Source organism: Xiphophorus maculatus, chromosome 22, assembly GCF_002775205.1.
Source record: "Xiphophorus maculatus strain JP 163 A chromosome 22, X_maculatus-5.0-male, whole genome shotgun sequence".
NCBI lineage: Eukaryota > Metazoa > Chordata > Actinopteri > Cyprinodontiformes > Poeciliidae > Xiphophorus > Xiphophorus maculatus.
Genome location: NC_036464.1, coordinates 7,603,369 through 7,629,276, shown reverse-complemented (window position 1 = coordinate 7,629,276; position 25,908 = coordinate 7,603,369). Strand labels below are relative to the sequence as shown.

The 25,908-nt window shown below is 39.1% G+C and overlaps 1 protein-coding gene across 7 annotated transcripts in view; it reads right to left on the bottom strand.

Moving 5' to 3' along the window:
• sipa1l2 (signal induced proliferation associated 1 like 2) overlaps nt 1–25,908 on the bottom strand; it is a 116,002-nt gene that overhangs the window by 85,866 nt on the left and 4,228 nt on the right. For 6 of the 7 annotated variants that reach the window (XM_023327308.1, XM_023327309.1, XM_023327311.1 and 3 more), the window contains exon 2: nt 5,742–5,889. The exons of the other annotated variant lie outside the window; for it this stretch is intronic. The gene's annotated coding sequence lies outside the window, so the exon portion shown is untranslated. The remainder of the gene's footprint in view (nt 1–5,741; nt 5,890–25,908) is intronic. 7 annotated transcript variants of the gene reach the window in all.

Below are 25,908 nucleotides of genomic sequence, written 5' to 3'. Positions count from 1 at the left end.
TTTTGCTTACATCTCAGCCCACACAGACTGGACTGGACATGACCCAACGACAGCAGAACAATCAGCAGAGGAGATAAATAAGGAGGTCAGCCAGCAGTGAGTAAACATAAACCATCACTGTCCCTTCATTCCCTGGGCACTGTGCCGCATACTGGACTGTGGGAAATGCCTACACTAATGTCCTCTCTGCGCCCCAGGTGCAGAAAACAGACGAGAAAAAAAAACATTTTAAAAAAAGGAGACTGTGTATTCAAGATTCTTACCACTGACGGCTGCTTCTTAATCTGTTTCACCTCCAAGGATAAGACAAGAAATATTTTAAAAAGATGTTAGTACAAAACTTCTGCTTCCCACAAACTGCAGACAAAGTGTGAGAAGTTTTCTGCCCAAGTGCCCTCCAACGGTCGACTCACCCCACCTAATCTGTCAACATCAATTCACTCGCACGTAAAATTAAACACGAGTTCTGTTTGCTTTGCTGTGGACTTTGGGGTTTGGACTAGTGGTTATTTGTAGCTGTGGTCTTTTATCCTGTTTTTCTACATCAGTCCCCCCTCCAGTCTGCTCTGCGTTGCGTTGTCTGTGGCTCCATCTGGAATGTGGCGGCTGCACAGCTGAGGCTAACGCTCAGGGGTCATCCCATGTATGGACTGCACTTTATGTAGTTGAGAAAACAGTAAGTGTTCACCCAACACAAAGTGCAAAATCGTAAATTGTTTTTATTTCCTGCCCACATTCAAACGTCTTAATATCTACCAGATGCTGCTGCAGACAGAAAAGGAGCAGATTCCAGCACAAAAATGATTTTTAAATTATGGGATTTAAATGAAAAAGAGAGCAGAAGGAATAGCCTTTCACATAACGGAGCTTGGTGTTTTTCTAATGAGACAAATAAAGCACAAAGTTTTCAGTTGATGATTTAATTTATTGTCGCAGAAACTTTCCGACCACACAAAGTCAAAGTGGAATACTTCAAAAATCAACATCATGTGTCAATTTAAAGAAACGGATATCTATCACCGGACGGAAAACACGGAACAATGGTGGCTGGCTTTCCAAAATTACTGCAAAACCTCATTGATGTCTCATTTACGAGATCACAAAATTACCTAGAAACAACATTTAAACCAGTATAGGCCTCAGCTGACGTCTGTTTTTATGATACAACAATAAGAAAGAGGCTGTGTGAAAACTGAGATTCCCAAGGCAAACATCACTGCAGACCAAAAAGAACACAAAGAACACATCTTACATTTACAATGTTGAGGAATTTTGGGACTGATGAGGCTGGTTTTAAACTTAAGACAGATTTTCAAAAGAAGACCTCATTCTAATAGTCAAACATGATGGTAGTAGTGGGATGGTTGGTGGCTGCTATGTTTCTCCAGTTGATTTTTTGTAATTTATAGAACCGTCTGTAGGAGAAAATCCAAACGAGGTCGGTGTCCCTAAACCACCCATTGATTCATGCATCGGACACTTGCATAAGCATTAGTTTAGCAATCTGGTGTGACAACCCTCAAGCTGCAATTGTTATCTGGAGGTCTTCTAATTAAAAAAAGAAATCTATAAACAGCTTTGTTAGCACTAGACACTTCTCTCAGCCGTTTTGAAACTATGAAACAACGAGAACTAGATGTACAATAAAAGGGTCTGGTGTTTCTTTAAAGAGAGAGTTTTCTGTAAAATCAACTGTTTTTTAGCTTTATATTGTGTTATGATGTTATTTTCTATTTCCTCCCATCTGCTGAACTTATCTTACCATCTACTTCTCAGTCCAAAACTCCTAGGAACGGTTGTAAACGGCATCATGGAGGAGCGTTGTGATGACATGCTGAAGAAAGAGTGTCATTAAGAGCAGAAGCTTCTTAAAGACAAAAAAAAAGTCAAATTTCAAGTCGTCAAATTGCAAAGTCAGATTTCTTCTAATAGAGCTGGCCCAAAGCATATGGTTAGGAAAATATAAAGGTTATGAAATATAACCCAGTTTTAAGTCTTTTAAAGGCATTAAGTGATTTTTAGCGCAAAATTAAAATGTGCCAAATAAATTGGTTCCCGTGTTCTTAGGTTCAAGTGCCAGATATTGGTTTAGGAAGACCTTTATGTGCAGAGATTAACAAGATTACTAACAACTGGGAACTGAACTCCAGTCAAATAATGACATGAATAACCAGTGAATCTGGGCGAGGCCTTAAAAATGTTGGTCCAAAAAACAAAGAGCTGCTCTTGTTGAGCTACATTGAACCTCATTTCATGCGGTACAGCCATGTTAATCCTGGTTGTGCACATGAACAGAGCTCTTCTGGGTTGAACTGAAACTGGGAGTCTCTTCCTGGTTGCACTGCCAACTGGCTGTGAGCCCAGCGCCTGCCAGGCAGCACACTGCCATTGTCCTTTAGATGTTTCTGGGTGATCTGAGAATTAAAATAGACGGGACAACTGATCCCCTTTTCATTTTTTACATACTGACAAAGAACAAGAATTGTGATGAATATTAGGTGCACAAAGCAGCTAATTGGCAGATTAAAGTGGTGTTGAAATCCTGCCGTGGACTTGAATAGTCACAAAGAGTGTCTATTCTGATCAAATATTATTGAAAAGTGACTGGGAGGGCTACATGGTTACCATGGTAACAGGACTGACAAAGCATCGAGTTTCTGGGAAAGTTAAGTACACTGCAAAAATAATACAAAATTTTACAAGTATTTTCGGTCTAGTTTGTTGTGGAAATATCTTACTACACTTAAAACAAGACAAAACTAACTAAGAAGTAACTTTTCAGCTTATAGTTAAAGGAGTTTAAGTCAATGATTCCTTAATATTGATGAGAAAATATTAGTTCCACTGGCAAATTATTTCACTTTAGTGTAACCAGTGGAGCTAGTACTTTTTAATCAATATTAAGGAATTTTAAACTTACGCTACGTTCACACTGAACACGTGTCACATGTCAAAAACATGTCTGCCGATTCAACTTGGACACATGTGCACTTTGAAGTCAGACGCTTGACACTTATGCTGCATTCACACCAAAACCGTTTTGAGCGTCAGGTGCATCAGGTTTACATTCAAAGTGTATGTGGACGCACATCAAACTCTCAAAACGCTTCAATCACGCAGCACTACATGAGCAAAACACGCCGCGAACTCGATGTCCGTCCATATAGGCTTTGAATGTAAACTTGACTCACCTGATGCATAGATCGCATTAGAAAAAGCCCTTATATCTTGTTAAAAACTTACTTTTAAGTTAGTTTTGCCTTATTTCAAGCATAATAACATATTTGCTCTAGAAACTAGACAAAAATACTTGGTAAAATGTTGTGTTTTTGCAGTGAAGGGCTACCGTAACCATAATAATCTGTTGACATCAATATTTTAGTCAGCATATTGTATTATATTATGATTTCTTCTTAATTTTATTTCACTTTTCTAACAAAGGTTAGAAAACAAACAGCAAACCCTCTCAACTGCTAAAGTTTTCAAAAGTTTGGAAGTAATTAAAGTTAGGTGATGATAAATGGGAGTCTTTGGACGCTTTGTATATCCAGAGGCTGCAGATGAACTGACAGTAAAGACAGAGTCCAACTTCCTCCAGTTTAAATCAAATTTAGATGAGTAATCAATGCTACCATTAGACAAGATCCACCATTAGGTTCAATTATTTGAAACAAACCAGCTACAAACCACAATAAAGCAAATGTAATTTATTGTTTATTAGATATGCTGCTGTTTTTAAAAAAATATTAAATGTACATAACCGCTAAATTTAGTTGAGGCTTTTAAGTGAACATTCCCATTGTGCTGAGTAATATATTGCTTTACTGTGGTTTCAAAGCACAGTAAAGCAGTGTTAGCATGATGGGTGGAGCTCCTTTAAACATCACATTAAGCCTTTGTTCCTTCTCACAACCAGCAAACATTTCAACCATTTGTCCTACTTATAAGTGATTAAGTGTAAGTGAAACCGTGTTATTCTATGCTCTGAATAGCTACAGAAACAATAATCACTAACATTTTGCAGTCGTTGGACTCTCAATAAACATATTTTAAACTGTAGAAACAATGCAGCAGACAATAAAATAAAACAACAAATTTTTAAGTTGAATAGAAATGTTAAAATCATGCTAAAATATGAAAATTTAAGCTAAAGCGTAAGGAAATTGTTTTTCCTTTAAAGAGGCATTTCTGTCTCACTAACATTATGAATACTCAAGCTTTATTATTCGTAAATAATAAGTGTGTCATTTTAATTATTTTTTACTATACTTGTGATAATACTTTATTCTACACTTTAAAGGTGCAGTATGTAAATTTTGTAAAAAAAAGCAACAAAAAAGTCAAAATATTTCTTATAAAAATTATTTGAAATATAATTAGGATTTTTATATTAACAGCATTTTATATTTTTACAATTTATAGCATTTTATATTTTATTTTTATTTTATCTACAACTACTACTCAGTGGTAGTTGTTATTGTGTCTTGTCTCTATGCTGTAACTGCGAAGTAATATCCCTGCTGGGATGAATAAAGTACTTCTATTCTATTCTATTCTATTCTATTCTATTCTATTCTATTCTATTCTATTCTATTCTAGGAGGGAGAGAAATGAATCATTTAGATTAACAGATTCATTGAGCAAAATAAAAGTGGCTTTAAGGTTATATATCAAATCAAACCCTAGAAGTTTTAAAGGTCTCCTGAATGTTCCCAACAGAAGGAGGCCACGTTTGGTCCTGCCTGCTCCAGCAGAGTTCCACAAACAGAGAGCGCTGTGCAGTGGCCCTTCTCCAAAAGGGACCATCTGTCTCTCCCTGAAATGGGCCCAGCCACAGCGGACCTCCCTGCGACGGTGGGGCAGATCAGGACGTGCCGGGTTGATGTGGCCCAGCAGGTCCCAAGAATAAAACAGCACCTCTTTCCATCAGCACACATCCCTCCCTCTGTCACTTCCCACAGCTTCCTGCTGCTTTTCGGGCTACTTCCAAACCGCCGGCTGCCTGCTGGCGGATCACGCTTTCTCAGGGAAACGGGAGAGAAATGTGGTGAGAAGAGCGCTCTCATCCCGCAAAGGGGAAGCTGCTAAGAGACTTCTGAGGTGTTCAGATCGAACGCTCTGGGAAGCTCTGTGTTTCTGCACGTCAGCTGAGGTCAGTCAGAGTCCACACCGCTACATTATCAGCAAGAAACAGTGCGCCAAAAGAGGGAAGTCGGGAAGCTATGTGACACTGCTAAAAGTTGAGAACACTGACGCAAACACATTCACACAAACATCATCTGGGGAGCAGCATTAATACTTTCTGACCTCAGCATGCACTAGTGTCACTGGACCATCTCTCACTTCTTTCCCTCTTAAAGTTTGTTTTCCACACTCAGTGTGATGTTGCTGACAGAAATCTGGCATTTGTGAGATAATTCAGACTTCTGGGCAGCAGCTGCAAGCCCTGCTGCTGACACAGAAGAAGCTTTACTCAACCAGCGGATGCAAAGAGATGATAACTACAGGGAAGAGCAGACCAGACACAGATGAATCACTGGTTTATTCACCTCACAAGAGCTGCGTCCAGCAAAGATATGCTCATAAATTCCTCAACTGATACATTTTCCAGTGAAGATATTACTAAAATATGACTAAAACAAAACTCCTCTTTTTATAAACCTTATTTAGCGCAAGCATGTAAAAAAGCAACATAAAGATGCAAACAAATTGCATTTCAAATCAAGAGCAAACATGCTTACCTCATCTAGAGAGTCTCGGTTCTATCAAAGCCATAAAATCTCAAAGCAAAGGGCAAAGTGTCCTGTGAGACACCGTGGTAATGAAGCTACTGCAGAGATGCTGTTCAAGTGCATTAAATCCATCAGCCACTTGTTGAGCACGAGCCTCCTGAAAACACAAAGGAAACAGGATTCAAAGCGCTGCACGGCAGAGATCTGTTTCTCCAGATCATTTAAGGAACTACTTGTTTGCAAGCACATGAAGAAAACTAAGGAGAGTGCAAAATATAGGTGTGATGATCAGGGAGGAAGTTTTGTGAAATGCATACAGCTGCCTCTTAATGCACAGCTCCCTCCCCCCTACGACAAACCAACCACCAACAGCTGAATAAGCCTGCATCATTTGCATTTGTAAGGGAAAGTGGGTGGTTGTGCAGGAGGGGAAGGAGGGAATGCTGAGTGTTGGTGTTTGGGGGGAAGGAGGGAAGACCGTGACATTCAAAGCTTGAAGGCTGTGACAGAAAGGACAAGAAAAAAATGGAGGGAAGCAATAGGCATTGTTTCCAGGAAAAGATCCCCTAGGTCAAGCTTGTGACCTTCCATGTTACATGCAATGACTGACATTTGAAGCTGCAGAAAGAAGCGGAATCTACTTTGAGACCGCATGCATGTGTGGCAAACAGAGCTAGAAATCCACTTTCCAACTTAAACACACCGAGATGAAGAAAGACTAAGCTGCAGAGAGCAATAACCTTTCTTTAAAACTGATAATCCCTGCATTCATACTCCATATGTGATCTTTTACCTTCAGCATAAACAGCAGGAAGGTTTAAGATATTTATCTAGTGATGTAACAAGAAAGAAATATTAAGGTGCAAACTATGAAGCTTCAGAGATAAAATAACTCAAATAAAATACAATGAATCTCAGGCTTGATTATTGTCTAAATAATAACACAATTCAATTGACTGGTGGGCATCTGGTCAGTTCACCTCTTCCCATTTCAACCCACCAATTCGTTCCTTCCTACTTTCTGTTATTGAAGTACTGTAGCTTCTTACGATGATAAATGGTGATTAAAAACAAATCTGAAATACTATATGGCTGCATATTATCAAAAACATAATACTTATGTTTTATAATACATTGAACTGTCTTTAATTTGGACAATGCCAATTTTTTGTCTGAAAAGTCGATTAATTTAGCGAGAGTCGTTTAGTTGGCAACAATGGGGTGACTATTGTTAACCGCGCTCATGCAGATTTGACCTGGTGGGAGGGTCTGTCAGTCTCTCTCTCCCAGCAGAGCAAAAGATGACAGTGGCTTATTTTCAGACCTTTCCAGAAGTAGATAAGATTGGTGGATAAGATCTGCTTCTCATGTAAATAGCGGCCAATGTCAGATCTCCCAAAATTAAGGAAATGAAGAAAATCAGGGCTGATTTATTGAAGCACCTCTACAAATAACTCCTGCTCTTGACAGCAGATTCTGACAAGAACAAAAAGACTGACTTCAGATTTGTAATTATTCATTTGGATTTGAAAAAAAGTGGAAAAGTGAGGAAAATAAATGGCCAAAAGATGCAGTGAACATTAACAGACTGCATGTATCTGTATAAGACCTGATGATGCACTGTTTGCAGCAGAGCATGTGTCTTTGTAATGCTAATCTTAATGCCAATTCTGAATTATGTTTTTCTAGAAACATAAATAAGGCATTTTACAGTAGTTGTAAAATGTAAAAATTACATTCATGCACATTAAGAAGTGAATCACAACACTTAAAAAAAATCCATTTAGTTCTTTAAGTGCTCCTCCCTAAACATTGACAATACAATTATTCCTCTGATGCATTTATTAAACTAGAAAGTGCAAACATAAAACACATGAATCAGCTCCTGTGTTTCTAAATTCCAGCGCTTTAGGATGACAGCCATCTATGGAATAAAATTAGCACCGCAGCTCTGAAAGGATGACCTTTTTGGTGCCATGATTAACATAATTACTACCAGCAATCCATCAAGTGAGAGCTGAGCTCAAGCCACAGCACTGATAGCCCAAGTCAAATAATCAAACGACAGAGCAGGGCTTTGTCTGAAAATGCAGACTCTGGGTCTGATTAAACATACCAGGCTGATAACAGAACCGCTGAATAAGATATTGCCTCATATCTTAGAAATGCACAAAGAAATCTGCTGGTGACCAACTTGGTTTCTGCTTGGCTGGACCTTACCAGCCAACACCCTGTCAGAAGCTCAGGAATCTAATTTGTTTCTGATCAATAACCGCATCATATCTACATGCTAACAGGTTATGCAAATAGCAATACGTTTTGGTGTGAAACCTGTCGTCAGATGGTTGAAATTGAAGAACAAAAGCTGTAAGACACTAATTAAATATAAATTATTTTCTGTAAATGTATGTCTGTTCATTCAGGTTGCTACGACAGAGGTGGACTTTGACAGGTGCAAGCAATTTCATTTATTCAAAGTAACAAAGAGGAGAACTGACCAAGAGCAGACTTAAAGGTTTAACGCATTGCAGAAAAGCTGCTTGGTTTTACGTTTTTGAGCTTCTAAACTTCTCCCGTGTTGTGAAAAATGCTGGATTTGGAAATATAGCTGTCCTTTTGGAAATTTCAGGAATTTACAGAGACTGCACGTAATAGTTTGTGATGAAACAGGGCTAAAAATGCTAATAAAATAACATTATAAGAGCTTTAAAAATCCACTCCTTAATCATTTTGATTTTGCTTATATGTGCAAAAAATATTTGCAAATACTGGTTAAAGCAACTCTTCTCAGAGAAGTCACCTCTGCCCCTAACATACATATAGAGGGAAATAAAAATATGATGAATTTAGCTAATTATAGAGCTAAAATTTGTGTCAAAGACTTTCAGAAACTGAAGTCCATAAATGTCTGGTTGGCACATCTCCAAGCACATCCTCTTATTAAAAAACCACAGCAGATAGCTTTTAGCACAAAATGTCAGTCAACAGTTTGACAGTTGTGACTGTGTTGATTTACGATCCAAATCTGTGACAAGTAGGCACACAGGAAACTTGTTAGGCTTGTTTGAACAAGTCGCAGCTAACTACAAACAAGTTAAAAAAACCTGCTTGAATGTTTTGCACAACTTCCCCGTCAGTCCTCCTTCAAGACTATATTAATAGCATTTCTGTGCATTGCTTAATGACTTGATTATATATTTCCTCTCTTCCATAATTGAGTTTGAGGCAGCTTAATTAGAAAAACATAAAAACAGTGTCATTCTAGCCACTTCCTGATGACTGCTTTGCTCTGCCTGTTTCAGGTCGGAGGCAGGAAGGTGTTAATAGCAGGAAATGACAGACTTTAATCAAGCTCAATGAATAGCAGCAAGCACAGCTCTTTGCGGCACAGTCGGCTTTGATCCAGCCTCTGCAGGCAGGTTCTCGGCTTTGATTTGAGTTGCAGGGAAGGAAAGGGTTTTATTTGAAGAGTGGGAAGCCCCAGGAGGTAACACTTAAGAGTTCTCTGTCGCTGCATCCCTGCAAACAGACGGACTATTCATCAGCCTACACATATGTGCAGAGAAGGCCTGTGGAGAAGAGCTCGTTTGCACACGGACGACCAGTTTTGCTGGGTAATTTACATACCGAAGGTAGTCATTACACAAACGGATCCACATGCAAAGCAATACATGTTTGCAAGAAAAACATTTTAATTTTGGTAACTGGAGAAACAGATTTTATTGATCTAAATAAACAGGATCACTGCCAGGGATTCATCTAATGATAATTAAACCTCTCCAGGAATAAAAGAAAGGAACAGAGGCACAACTTAACTGAAGAAATTTCAGTTAAGTTCATTAATTGAGATTATTTGCTGTTGACATTTGGAAACAAGAAAGAAGATCTCAGCTGAGATAGAATATTGGGACAAAAAAACGATAAATAGTGAGATTTACAAAGAAACTCATGGATTGTAATTAAAAAAAAACCCAGAACTCGAATATATCTTCCCCATTTGCAAGCCTACAAGCTAACAGGTTGAAATCCAAATTATAAAAGAAAAGCAAAGTTTGGACAAAAGCTGCAAAACTCTGATTAGTGGATCCGTACAGTGTGTCACTCTGCAGTCTCTGTTAATCAAACAACCCTCAGGGTGACTGTCACTCTGCACCCACTCCGAAAAGACAAGTATACCCAGCGTGGCAGTGTGGAAACTACTGAACCTTCCTGCATGATTACAGCAACCAGTTGAAACAGCATAATGTGGGAAGCAACAAAGGCATGGCGCCTGATTGCTTCCACCAGGGGAACATGTAATAATGCAGAAAGGACGCAGGGCACCGGCATCGCCTCAGATTGTACTCTTTTTTTCTGGAGGGTGTGACGATAGGCAGGCCTGTGATACATTTGCTGTCTGATATTTTTAGTCCTGCTGATAACAGCGTGCTTTGGTAGTACAAGTTATGCTGAGTGGAACAGGAGCAGGCATTTAGGGAAATGGCCTTCCCCTCCTACGGAGAGGAAAACAGGAATAACAGCTGGGTGACAACAGGAGTCTCCGAACATCTCCCCTCCTCTCAGTTTGTCCTGAATCTGTTGTCTAAATCTATCAGAGAGCCGGATAGCTACGCTGCCTCTTCTATCCATCACTTCCACTTCATCTTTCCGACAGAGGGGGAGAATAAATGAGAAGGGGTTAATGGGCACATGAGTTGGGGGGGCTGGAGGAGGAGAGTAAACAGCGGCTTCATTCGCATCTCTCTCCGTTGTTGCTAGGCAACTTTTTTCTGCATATGACAGCCCTGAGTGACAGCAGACCTCCCTTATGAACAAAGATGGAAAGTTGAGGGAGGGAGAGCAGATATGTGCGGTGATCGGGTGAATTCACAGAGAGACACATTGTTGCTCCTGGCAGTTCAAGGCAATCTAAGCATAATAAAGGAATGAGAAATGGACTAAATCAGCAGCCATGAAGACAAGATGTGTATCAGAGAGATTTTAGCTCCCGAAGAAAAAGACAAATCAGTCACACAAGCTTATATTTTGTTCAGTTTGAAATCACTTGATGCTTTTCCCCTTTGGGCCGCTAAATGATTCACATGAAAGGAAGTGGTGAATATTCCTGGTTGACCTAGTCATAAGGCACAGACACAGCAGCCAGTTAGAATAAATATTGCATTATTTCATTGCATCACAAGTCTGGAAAATAAAAAAAGCACAGCAACTTATATTCTAAGAAGAGAACCAAGACACGTTTCAACTCCTTTTGGGGAAGTCCAAGGTATTGTAGCCTCAGAAAAGAAAATATAAATCCTCCAATGGATCCTCACTCGGCTTCTGGGTCCAAAAAATGACAACAGGAGGTGCAGAAACATCTTGATCAGATGGTTAAAAGGCCACAGCTGACTCTATTCGATCTGGAGAAGAAGCAGCTGGACACAAAGCTCTCCCTGGTGATGGAGCTTCTTTCTCCATCTTTGAAAGTGAACCCATCTGCACCAAGGATGAAGCTGCTTCCATCAGAGATCTTCTTCCTTCTATAATGATCCATATTTCATGACAGAACCCAAGAGCTTTGGCTGTTTGCTCAACTCTTCTTTCAACAACATAGACCAGAGCTTTGCTCACTCTAATCCAGACAAGTCAGGCTGTCAATAGAGCTGATACTCCATCCCACCATGACATTTGAACAAGACAACAAGAAACCCTATTTATCTCAAACCCAAAGAGAGAAGAAAACCTTATTTTGCTTAAGAATCATGGTCTGAAACTTACTTTGACCCAGTGCGGGCCTGCATCAAAATCCACAGAAAGGCTTGGAGAAACCGGCTGTAAGCTTGTCCTGATTCACAAACCAAAAGTGGACCAAGCATTAAAGCCACACTGCTCCTCTTGAATCTGAGGTTTGACAACCATTCAGAACTGGGTTTCCAGTATTAGAGGCATATTCTTGGCATTTTTTTTTTTTTTACCATTTTGCTAAAGTTTTTCATTGCTAGCAAACAACTGAGTAGAATTTTCAAGACAATTCTGAGCCATTTCTATCTACAAATTAAACTAAAAAGGCTATCATGATCAAGTTCTTGTGCCATCGGTGCATCAATTGCATTTTTTGGAAATTGCACGCACTATAAATAAAATATGATTAATTACAGACCTGAGAAATTATGGGAAGATTAGGAGTGTGCTGGAAGCCATTTATTTTAAAGATTCTCTACTTATGTTTGCAGAGGAAGCATCAACAGGAAAGTTGACCCTAGTAACTATTTGGTTAATAGGCAAATGGGGACAGTTGCAAGCATTTTCTGTGGACAGAATACAGCGGCAGATGTGTGCACCACAGTTGGCAAGAGAAATTGAAGCAGAACAAGCAATGTAACAAGATTTAAATCTCTTCATGCATTGACCCTGTTGGCACGCCGTTAGTATTTGCTACAAATACAAGATTAAAACATGTAAGATAAGCCAAAGATAAAAACAAAAAAATACAACAGAAAGATTATTTTTGAGGGGTATCCAGGGCCATCTGGAATCTCTGTTCCAGAAGAGCAGAGTTGTTCTGTAATTAATAAACTTCTCCAAAGGGACGGGTTTATTAAGTGAGAGCTGGTCTTACTCTCCACAGGCTGCATATCAAGACCCTAGAAAAGAACGGGTCTGATGGCATTCCTGAGAACTAGGCGGCTGTGGTTAGCAAAGCAGCTTGCATCTGTTTTACGGACTCACTTTCAAAGCTTTTTCCCTACCAGTGGCATCAAAAACATCTGTTTCCAGGCCAGTCACCCACATGCGAGATAGCCTCATGCTTGCAGGATGGCCCGCAGATGCAGGCAACAACAGTCATGCTAATGTACATGTAAAAAGCCCAGACAACCACAAAGTGACAGTTAAGTCAACATTACACCAAGAGTCACACGGGGGAGGCAGGATAGAATATCTAACATAAATACATAAAGGAGGCTGTAGAGAAAGGTAAAAACAGTGGAAAAGTCTAAATGAGAAGCAAAAGTTTCCGTGCCTCTTCACAATTTGTCAAGACAAAACAAACTTTCGCTGTTTATTGGGAGTTTATTAGATAAACCTTCACACAAGGAAGGTTTTCATTGTTCTAAACAAGTGTGGTGTGTATTTCTCTACATATTTTAGAACAACCATTCATGCAGTTTCAGCTGCAAGTTGTGTGAGGCACGCTCCAACTAGTGTTGAGTCTTCAGACATTGAAAGTTTTTCCCATTCTTCTAAGACAAACTTATTCCAAGTGGATGGAGAGAGTCTGAACATTCATTTTCAAGTCTTGTCTTGACTTTTACTGGGCCATCCTACCAAATGAAAATGTTTTGACCTAGAGTAAGTGTTGGTAACATTGTTGCCTTGCAGCAAGAAGATTCTGGGTTTGATTTCCAGCCCAGGGTCTTTCTGCATGGAGTTTGCATGTTCTCCCTGTGCTTGCGTGGGTTCTCTCCGGGTACTCCGGCTTCCTCCCACAGTCCAAAAACAAGACTGTTAGGTTACTTGGTTTCGCTAACTTCTCCATAGGCGTTTGTCTTGTCTGTCTCTGTGTTGCCCTGTAACAGACTGGCGACCTCTCACCCGAAATGTTTGCTGGAGATAGGCATCAGCACCCCTCCTGACCCCATTAGGGACAAGGGTGTACAGAAAATGGATGGATGGATTTGACATATCCAATCCTTGTCCTGTTGGATCATAAACTTCCATCACGGCTTCAAATCTTTCAAAGCTTCTAGCAGGTTCTTTTTCCAGGATTGCTCTCCTTACTTTCAGTGTTAGTTTAAGTTGATGCCCATCTTTTGTTTGGTTTTCAATTGTGCCATAGTCTTGCCATTACATTTAAATTAGTTGTTATAACATAAATACATTTGCAAGTAGTGATTCTAAGAGTGCATTTTCTTGCGTTGTTGAAGAAGGTGCAGAAGAATAAATTTAAACTCCATTCTGTCCAGAGTAGTCCAGTTAGTGGAGGTAATATCCAATAAGTAGGAGCAGCGCTGCTATATTGAGGCTGCTGTGCACAGGATGTATTAGATGCACTCTGGCTCGGAGCATTGTAAAACACTGAGCATCATTAAGGGGAGTGTACTTGAGCACTGTCCACAGCCCCACAGAGGGGACATGTAGTGCAGAGAGTGCAGAGAGGAAGGCACTGGCAAATGGAGTTATTTTCCATTCCCTCAGCCCATTTATGGAAACATTTTGTGAGTAAGTTTCGGTTCTCACGGAGCAGGAAAAGATCCAGGGAACGCTAGAGTAAAAGTGAGAGAAATAAAGATGTGGAGTGAAAGACAGAAAGGAGAAGGGTTTGTAGAAATGCTGCTTTTAGCTTTTTCTCCTTTGAAAAAGACCGTGCTCTGTGTGTGTCCTCCTTTGTGCGGCTCTCCCCTCTGGCAAAGGCCACAAAAGCTTCCATTTATCTCTCCTGAGCATCTAGCCTTATTGAGGAAAGACCCTGAAAGGCGGCAGCCATCACATGCGCCTGGGTGACATGGCTTTTCCCTTGTTAACACTTCAGTCTTGCACCCATGGTGCATCTGACTGAACCTCCACCAGAATGAGGGATTACTCCCCCAGACAAGCTTGGAAAAAAGGAGAAGCAGTACATCTGTTCTATATATTTGCATTTCTTTGGTCAGGATCACAATGCACCACTTGACTCGAAGGAAAGAGAGCATTTTCAGTCAGGCATGAGAAACCCACCCCATCAATGAGGTCTTTTTTACACCCTTGGGTTTCTTCAGGATGCCACAAAAAGCAGTTTGCACAAAACACAATCTGTCAACTCGCAGACAGACGGGGACATTTTTTTTTTCTACAATTCTCACTCATCAGTTTCTATTTACTCTGTGTTATCGGCAGTAGAAAGGACCAAGTGCAACTTTAGGCCATTGCAATGTGTGCTATTCAGCAAACTGCTTCTCTAATTGCAGAGGGAGAGGAATTTCTTACATCTCTAGCATTGAGGCACAACAGCTGCAGCTGGCATGGTATGTGGTGGGTGTGTTCAAGGGAGGCGGGCAGCTAAAAGGGTGTGAAACACCAACCTCCTGCTGAGAACCACAGAGGCACGCACACCTTCGCAAAATCATGCTTTTGTGCTTTTCCTTGTATAATTTTATTGTGGTAATAACATACCAGAGCATCAGATGGAGTCTTGAGCTCTAAAGTTTGACTCCCACTTTGCTGTCACTTGTCAGCACATCCTTGATCTCTCTAATTTAGAGTGCAGACAGCTGCCAAAAGAGAAGAAGAAACATACTCGAACACATGCACACACAAATTTCATTCAGCTAGTTAATGGGTCATCATCACAGATGTATTCGAAAGATGAAATGCTGTCCACAGACTACAAAAACAGTGCATATTCATATTGTAGCATTTGCTGTTTTTCTGCTATACCATCCCCCTTTCCTGAATGCTAAATGGAAGAAAATGTTCAGGGAAACAGGCAAAGAAGAATCAATTTCTCCCTCCAGGAGCCCAGTGCACTGATCTGGCATGACGTGTAGGTCTCCTCTGACCTTTAAAACCCATCAGGACCACTGATCTGATGAGGTGCTCATATGAAAAAGAGAGGGGTAGACAAATGGATTGTGGCTGAACAGCAAAACTTCTCACTCTAACAACTGTACAGTACGGTTCTAATTGAAGACGCTGATGCTTTTCCCTCACTGGTGAAAGCACTTGCAAGCCTTTCATCATTAATATTTATGTGATCCAAAATGGCACACAAAGCGGAGCAGTTAGCTTTTTTAATGCACTGCGGCCCCAATCGAGCATAGATCAAGCGCAAGACGAGAAATGGGCGCAAAAAGGTGTCCGTCTTTAATCACAGCGTAAGCCAGGATTTACAACAGTGTCCCAGATAGGCACAGATTTCCTTATTACTCACTTCCTTATCTCTGTAATGCAGCTTTCTCTGAAGAATGTCACAAAGATGGAAACATTTGGTGAAAGTATGGCCAGTACCTGGCAGCTGTTTAACCTGCACTCACTGATCATCATATTAGTACCAGATATGACTTGTTTTGTCTTCAATACCACTTTGATTCTCCACAGAAGAGGTTCAGCAAGGTTTCTGAAACATTGCTCAGGGTTTTTGGTCCATATTTACATTACACCATTTAACAGATTATGCAAATCCCCAATCAGCCTCATCCAGGATGCTCAACTGGAGTGAGATCTGTTGACTGTGTAGGTCAGTAGATCTCATCTTGTCAAGACATGGTCACCAACAATAAATATGTAGGTTGTGAAGGTTAGATGTTACATATTTAGTATTGAGGAGTCCAGGGTTTCCCCCAGTGTATTACATGACTGAGGGGCCTCCAGGCTTTACTTGTGCCCCCACCAGGTTTAAAATTGCTTATTTATTGAATTTTTTTTTTTATGTTTGCATTTTTTAAGACTTTATAATGAGTCTTCAGATATTAATCTTTCAATAACACAGAATTATTAAGTGATATTTAAAAATTTCCTGTCAACTTTAAAAAAATTTTAACTTAACAACACGGCAGGCCCCTGGATGAATGACTGCCGAGCGCCCCTACCACCAGGCTCAGCGGGTTTTATGGGGAAAACCTTGAGAGCCTAAAGTAAGCCAAGAAAATATTTCCCACACCACCTCGACCACCAGTTCATGGAACTGCTTTTGTTTGTACCAAATTCTGGCGATACCATCCAAATGTCACAGCTAAACCTGAAACTCACCTGACCAGGCGACGTTATTACAATCTGCTACTGTAGAGTTTTGTGTGAATTTTCTGTTTTGGCAGGAGTGGCAGGTGTGTGTTTTTTTTTTTTTACTCATGTAGACAATCTGTTTTGATGTTTGACATCCTCGGAGATGGTTTATCTAGGCCTGTCACGATAAATTGTCCCAGAACTTAAACGATAAGGTTGTTTTGAGAAATATTTCAAGTAATATCATAGTAATAGTTAACATAAAAATGCAACAACACATTCTCAAAGTTCAATAAACTTTAAATTCTAATGAACATTTAAACACTAGAGCTGGAAGACATTTTGTATATCCAACATAAATATAGAAAACAACAGAAACAATACATAAAATAAATTATGAAGTCTCAAAACAAAATTATCTTTCAAAAAAAGGAATAGTTGAGACAAAAAACCAGAATAAGACTTTTATCAGTCAGTTTTTGGTAAAAAGAGAGAGAAAAAAAAGAAAAACAACAAATCAAGCAAATGAAAATTATTGAGTTTATTGAAATTTATTATGGTATAATTGATTTATTGTTTTTGTGTGACAGGTCTAAGTTTATCTTCAGACATTTCAACAGTTAATAAAGCCACTGTTGCTTTTCGTTAATCCCAAACAAGACATCCTCCTTTGATACAAGACTTCAACAAGTCATTTTTGTCCACATAACAACCACTCACTTGATATTTTTGCAGACATCGTAGATCATAACTAAAATCCTCATATTGCCCAATGTTTAAGTTCCTAAATGCATCAAGTTGCTGCCGTTTGAATGGACAGAGAGAGTTACTAAACATGTCTGGTGAGTGTAAGTGAAAAAAACAATGCTTTCCTTTTTGTTTTCTTCATATCTATCATCAATTCATAAAGCGTTTTATCACCAGCCACTGCTGAAACATCAGAGATAAACAAAATAAACGAAAACATGAAAATAAAGTGGCACAAGATGAATGATTCATTAGAAGCTCCTCTATCAATATGTCTGTATCAACACAAGCTTCCTTAAAGTGTCTGGTTTATTTTTACTGTACTACTTTTGATTAGCAATGAGATGGATGAACTCCAATCATTACTGCCATGAGAAACCACACAGAGTTCAGCTATTTAATATTAAATCAATAATAAACCCGGTCCATTATGAGACACCAGGGACAACAAAGCATGGCTGGATCAGATACATTTTCAGAATTTTTTCCAAGATATATCACAGAGATTTTTGTGTATACACTCAATAATCAGACCAGCTACAAACTGGCAGCAGGAAATGTAAGATTTTTCATCACCGAATGCCAGACCCACACATTTTTTCTTGGATAATTAGGCTTAATGACAGGAAATAATTAAATGACCCCAGAAAATGGAAAATGTCACCAACTGAGACATTGGATCATGGGTGACCTGATGACCACATGGTGCTACAGAGTAGCACCATGCAAAATGGAGACTGCTTAAAGTTGCCACACAAAGTTTCTATTCCATAGAGAAAACATAAATATACATTTACACTGTTTGGTGAAAATCAGAGACTAGCTTTGCTTTTGACTCAATACTAAGGTAAAGGTTGATCAACAAAGTTGATTCTGGCAAAAAAGAAAAACATTTTTGTCCGACAACGACAATTTCTAGAGCAATTTGCTTTTTGTATCTGGACAGTTGTTGGTCATTTTCATCCGTGCCATTTTTTTCTTTCCATTTGTCCATGACATTTGCAGATTAGAAAGAAAAATTAACAATTATGTAGCCTTAATAGTCACGCCACAATATTTGATTAGGTGTTATATTTTCAGGAGTTCACGCTTTGCATATTGTGGACATATTTGACCATTTGAATGAACTTTAACCCTTCCAAACCGAACGTATTGGCGACGATCCAGTCAAATTTGCAGTACCGTAATTCCGCCACACTTTGCGCCATTTGAAAAATTCCAATGGTTTCTGAAAGGGGAGACATTGCGCTTTCCAGCCGATATCAAGTTATTACGGTAATTTCACTCCCTGCCGTAGCAGGGAGTGAAATTAATCTGATGAAACAATCCTTTAATAGACCGTAAATTGTGAAAATAACTTGGTAGATATTGAAAGTCCCAATTGTTATGGATAAATGGGCAGATATACAGTATATTTACTCACAGGACTTTTAAAGAACTGCGTACAATTAAAATAAGAGAAAAATATCCAGGTCTTAAGAGGTTAATCTCCACACCTGATACATGTTTTAGTAGCTAACATACTAACGCTTACTGAGACATTGTGCAATGGTTCAAAAAGGGAATAATTAAGGAAAATTTGGGTTAATCCGAATTGGTCATGGAAATTTTCAACAACAACAGTATCACAATGACAAACTTTTCTGATATCTTGCAGTTTTAACTGAGTACTTTAACAAAAATAAGTGGCACCATTTATTAGCAACAGCATTAATTTAGGTCTTTATTTAAAAATAAATGTATGTAAAGATAAAGTTCAGCGACTGATATACTGATATAGGTAGTGGATTTACACAGACAAGTACTGTATGTATGCAGTAATAATCTGTTGTTTATCTGATGTTTACACAGTTCAGCTAAAAAAATACAATGAACTGGGTAAGAAATACAGTTCAATACATTTACATTTGTCAACATGCTGAAAGATTACATTAACCTTTGACCCTTTGTGTTTGCACGTTTACTCTAAACCTTTAAATCAGATGAGAACAGTGTAATTATACAGCTGCTGCAGCACCTGGCTGACTGTCCTGCTGCTGTGTGTTGTGTTTTGGCCCGGACCCTTGCAGCCCAGCGCTGCTGAACTGTATATGGCCTCACAGTCCTGTTTACATTTCGAAGAGCTTCCAAGGCTTCCAGTAAACACGGCCTGGGGTAGGTGAGCGATGAATGGACGCAGTGTAGCTGCTGGGCATTGTAATATTTGGATACACAATGATCTCTAGTTGGGAAAGTGAACATAGTGTCTGGGACTCTGTTTGACTTATTCTGTTATGTAATCTCCTTTTCTCTTGCTGCTTCGTCTTTTAAGGCAGCAAACTCACTTACAGGCTGGCATTCAGCTCTTCCCCTCCAGCTCTGGATCCCACATCATCTCACCCCCTGTGGCTAACTTTCAAACAACTGCAGCAGCTTTGAAAACACTTTATCCTGAGGGGAGGAGGGGAGTGGTCGACCTCTTCCACATTGACAGACTCTCTGATTACGGAAGTAGGAGGAAAAAAGAAACCCAAAATCAGGCCACAGCCAGTCCAGATCATTATCCTCCGTCAACATCATTTACAAACGACGTAGAATGATGTTGTAAAATAAGGCATAGTGAAACTGAATACTACTCTGGCTTTGAGTTAGTTCTGCTTGGCTGGGCTGGCGCTCCTTAAACACATCATACGGCTGCAGCAGTCATAAGTATAAGGAAAAGGCCAGAGCGACTGGCAGCCATGCATAGTTCAGCTCCTTTCTGCTTTACCTATCCCCTCTACTTTGCGTAAAAGGGTTTCCCCGTACACAGTGAATGCAGCATCTCAGGCTTGTCTAAAATATTCACAGACTACTGTGTCTCTGCAACAAGAAAAAGCCACAGGCAGCGTTGCACACAGACATTTTTGTGCCGCAGTAAGTGGTTAAAACGCTACACAGCGAAGCCCTGAGTTAGTCATATGTATGATTCAAACGTCCTTTGTGAACTGAAACAACAAGAGGTGGAATGTTTGTTTTTAATGATAGCAAGGCTATACAATGATCATAGTGCCAACACAAACTGGCCCTGACCTAAAGGTTTATGACAGAAACTCTGGAAGGAGATGCAAAAGCTCCAGCTGGTCAGAGCTACCAACAGTTCATGACAGAAATAGTGCGACATGTTTTAATGCACCACTGCATTCGGCTCCATCATTTCGGTTCCAACAAAGCTGAACTCGTTGAGTCCCTTTGTTTGTTTTGCAGCTTTGTGTCTCTGTCAACTCCAATGTGATCCCAGTGTTAATATAAAACAAGGTCAATTTAACCCAGCTAGAAGTTTGCTAAACTACCTGCTGTTATTCTCATCCAATTACTGTTGGAGGTCAGAAATAAACAACTGCTTCAGAGGCAACCGAAGAAGGACTGAAGAACGATGTAGCCTGAATGAGTTTCCTTCAATCTGTCAGAATGGCTGTGTTTTGCAATTTTTCGGTCTTTGATAGAAATAAAAATAGCTTTTGATGAAGTATTGAAGATAATACATGTGTCGTTATAGAGGAAAAGTTGCATGACCAACCATCAAAACAGAGGGTAATAAAAAAAATATCATTAAATATAAATTAGATGTGATATTTATGCGTTATGTGCATTTCTTTAAATAATTTATGAAATTACTAAAAATCAACATGTTTAAAATATGTCTGCAAATATTTTCATCTGTATTTACAAAATTAAAATCCAAAGTTATGAATTAATAATATGTTAGTAGGGCTGTACGACTGAACAGGCATATTTAACTGTGAAAAAAATAAGTTTGGTCTCATTTGTTATAAGCTGTGACAGTTATAAATGTGAAAATTTGTATACATTTTATATTTTTTTTATTCTATTATCAGTGTTTATTTTTGCATAACATTTGAATAAATATGTTTTCAGCTATTCAAAGATTCAATTCCCTGTTGAGTGTAAATTCAAACTCAAGTTATTCAAACCATCAAATATTTTGATGCAATTTCAACGTCAGCCAAAAAAAAAAAAAAACAATTGGTATTTTTAATTATTATTTATAGGTATGAAATGAACAGAAAAGTATAATAAACTGAAACCAACTGGTTGTGCTAACAAGCTGACGACAAGCTGGTGGGTTAAGTTCAAATGCAAAGCAGTAATGGAAGAAATGGAGACTACACCACTACCGCAATTGGTTACCATGGAAACTGAACACAGGCGATTTGATTAGAAATTGCCAACCAAGGATTTTTTAAATCAACTCCCACTGCAGCTTGAATGTAAAGACATGTGACAGGTGATTCTCCTAACATCTGATTATTTGGAGGCAAAAATAAAACCAAAATTGAAGTATAACTAAATTCAACATACTACTTTATTACCCACTCAGGTAAAATGAAATTTAATATCCATGAAATTGTAAATTATTTAGCATTTTATTTTTATTTCTAAATACATCTAAAATTAAACAAAAAGCAAAAAATGTAATAATTGGGTATAATTGGGTAGACAGTATGATATGTCATACAACAATAAAGCTGTTTCACTGGAAAAGCGTCATAATTAACCTGTAATTGGTTAAAAAGGCCAAACAGTTAATCAAATCTGAATATTACATTGGACCACATTACTTTGAACTCTACAGGAAAACCCCCAACAAAAACAAAGAAAGCAACCTGTTATAGTGAGTGAGATTCCCAGCACAACTAAACTAATTATCATTTGATTTATGGACCAAAGTGAACACAACCTAGAATAGCTCACCATAGACAATGACAGACTACAGGCCATAGCAACAGTTTCTCATTTGTCTCATGTCAGTGAGCTGGCAACATGAAAGGAACCAACAAAGAAAAACAGACACTCTCTCACAATTGATAAATGTCTGTTTGGGAGAAAGTTCCTTCCTGCGAAAAAGGCTGAAACTGAGAAATCTCTCAAATTTCACAGCGGGAACAAAGCAAAACATGACCACTTACAAAAAACAAAGGGAAAAAACTGAACTCACATAAAGCTTCACGTTGTAATATACTTCTCATTTTAGTTTGACGTTTACAGAAGAAATTCTGACACGTATAGCCAATTTAACCTCAGTTGTTTTTTAAAACTGGGTTATCTCAAAGAAAAAGCCAACAGTTTAACCCCTCAATGTCCACTAATCCAAATTTCAGTTCAACAGCATTATGGTGAGGTTAAGTGAAGGATATGGGCCCAGCAGAGATGCTTCGGTGACTCACCAACCACATTGAAGATCTGCATCTGTCACGGCTCTGCTCCATATGAGTTGTTTATTACAATTATCCCCCATTTGGACCCAAGTTGGTGTACTTTCAACACTCTGAGGAAACTCATCCCATGGATATTAGGATCAATCTGACAGCCAGTGGGCAAAGATTCCTGATTTTTATACAACTTTTGACTTTAACTTATGAGGCTAGTAGGATATGACTGTACTTTCTATTTTAAAAGTGCCTCCAAATGTAATGTGATAAGGACTAAGTTTGGGTTAAAAATGGGAGAATTATCCAATCTACCAACCTGTGAATATAATTTGTGTCCCTGAGTCCATTTAGCTTTTATGGAGCGTTCACACCAAACACGTTACGCGCGTCAAAACCACGTCCGACACATGTGCACTTTGAATGAAGACGCTTGACATTTTGCGTACCAAAAGCGTTGCAAACGTCAGGCACATCTGCTTTACATTCAAAATCAATGTGGAGGTGCGTCAAGGGCCCATCGCGGCGCATTTCGTGCGTCTAGGACGGCACGATTTGAAGCACTTGATTCACCTCCACATAGACTTTGAAGGTGAACCAGACGTGCAAAGCGCTAGGTGTAAAGCAAAATATCAAGCATCTGCATTCAAAGTGCACATGCATCAAACTTGAAACGTCAGATGCGTTTTGGTGTGAACGCACCTTATGTGGAGGCGAGTCAGATGCGTCAAAATTGTAGCCATTGCATTGTTTTCTGTTGTCGGCTTATTTGTCGGACGCTCAAAATGTTCCAAAGGTGCCAAATCACGCTGCGCTAGATGCACGAAACATGCTGTGATGGGCCCTCAACAAACCTCGACATAGACTTTGAATATAAACCAGACGCGCGAAACACTTTAGGTGTGAACACACCATTAGTGATAGCCTTTTCCTATGTTGGCTGAACATTTCCCAGTTCCATTGCAGCTAAAATGGAAACTGTTATTGTAAATTTAAGTAGATAGATTAAAAAGATCTTGGTGTAGCACATGCATATCCAGTTATTCAATAACCAATTAACTATTGAACAGAGTACTCCATTACTCAAATATTTAGCAGCTGCAGACTATTAGAAACCTAAATGCATGAATAGCAATGAATCATGTAGTTCCTTTACTTTCTGATACGCTTAAAGTAATTTGATCTACAAAACAACCTCTAACACATTTTAAGTCTTTTTGGGTAAGGAAGGTTCAGAGAAAGAACACAATAAAACCTCATAAAAGACTAAAAGGAACACCAAATACAGTGACAGAGCAAAATTAAGTGGCTAAAAGGAACTGCGGGATTCTTGGGCAATTGTTTGGATGAAAATTTTAAAAGCAGAGTTGAGTTGACTGAGCTTTTGCAGATGAATCAAATCACTTTCAGATGAAAACCTGAAAGGAAAATTGACCAAAAGGGGCAAGTACCGAGGGAGTTCAGGAGATTAATAAAAGTGCTGGAACATGAACGTCATTGAGTGTCACTGGTGTTAAGTAGTGATTGTCACTAGTATTAAATAGATCTGTAGTCACAATATGGAGTAACTTATTAGACGAGGTGAAGTTATTGTGGCAATTTACCTTGACAAGAAATATTGTGGTTTTATTTTAAATTCTGAGAAACCCTCAGCAAAGTAAAAAAATCAGCAAGGTTGACCGAAGTTTTTTTAAAGGAAAAAGGGGTTTTACTGATTCCTAACCAGGTGGTCATAATGCTGTAGGTGTTTTAGCCATAAGGGCATGCGGCCCATCATCAGTCCATTTATCTCTTCAAAAAGGCCCTTTCTTTCTCGCTACAGTAGGAAGAAGGTATGCACATCGGCACTAAATCAAATCCCTACTTGTCTCCCATTGGAGGCCGGACACGGCCTACAGAGGTCAGTCATGCCAACGGCGTGGGTCTGGTGAGAGGAGCACAGACCGCGTTAACCCCATGGGTCACCGCTGGTCCTTGGATTCAGTGGCCGTGGGGTTAATGACTGACCAGCTCTTATTCCCTTCACTGACAGATATGTAGACAAAACACGTGGGGTGGGTCAGCAACTTTCGGAGGCCTTTTCTCCAGCATTCCAGATACAGACACTAATGAGTTCCTGGGGGAACCCAGGGTACAGACATAATTCATCTTTGAGAGAGACGTTTTCCAATATGGCCGACTAGCAGATACCCATAATGTATGAGCATGATGTCTTTTTGGAGGGGTGTTGTTACATTATTACAATGAGTGATCCTTCCCAGCTCACTACTTTACTGGAGGCATTTGTAATGTTTTGCTTTGATATATTAAACTATAAATAATATAAATTTGCTATTTACAACGGTGAATGAAAGTTAGCAAAACTCAACAAATCTTCATTCTTAAATTTCCCAGTATTTATAATAATCATTTGTGAACCACAAAGACTTGCGATTGTGTCAGAAGACCACAGTGGCAATAACTTTCTTTTCTGGAAAAAAAGGTAGAAGATACACTAGCAAATATGGGTTAACTTTCTGAACATCACAGGAATACATTGAGGATCGTATGTAGCTCTAACGGACAGTCATATGGAGCTTAGCCCAGAAAACTGGTGTCGAGTCAATAGGTCATATTCAACAGGAAGGTTTAAACTGACTTAAGCTGCATATCATGATGCTTTCATGACACAAAACACAATCCTAATGCCCAAGTGTAAAATACAACAGGAGAGCTGAAAGCTTTAACCCAATGTAGCTTTAATAAAGATACATCCACATATTTTCCAAGTCTTTTTGGGCTCTATTTTTTCACTTAGTGATTTACAGAAGGCTCTAAAAAGTGTGCAAACCTCTGCTAAAAGCTAAGGTTTTGGTGACATAAAGTATGTCACTTGTATAGCAGTTTATTTGGTCCAGAGGACTCCAAAGCGCTTTTCACTACATTCAGGCATTCATATGCCAATGGGAAGATGCTGTGAAATTCTACTCACAAACATGTATTTCCAGGATTTATATAAAAGATAGAATAACATTGTTGCAACATTGTGTACACCCTTCAATTAAAAGTCTGGTGAAGCTGAATTTTAGGTATTGTTACACCACCAATAACCACTTGTCTAGAGAGACCAAGCATCGCTAAAGTCTCTCTAGACAGTCTACATGCAGCAGAAGATCATTAAAAAGAATGGTAGAAAAGATAAAAGGCATTAACCAGGATGAGGTACATGCTTACTATCAAAGTTGTAGAAACAGCTGAAATCTACTTGCAAAACTAGAACAGCAAACAGATGCTGAAAAGAAGTCCCCAAACACCATGTAAAGCACCAGAAGCGCTATGTTTTTCAAATTCATCGTCCATCTGTTCCTGCTCCACTCGATCTCCTCGAACACATCTATAACAAACACGCAGCTTCTGAACACAAATTACTAAGCAAGCAATGAGGCACAGCAGAGCAGAACACATATTCTCAAGAAACACACCGCAGGCTGTAAGACCTCAATGGGTCTATAGCGTAATGAGTGGATAGATGGTACCAGAGATAAAGGAATCATTTGGCTTTTTCTTTGTTTTGATTTGGTGAG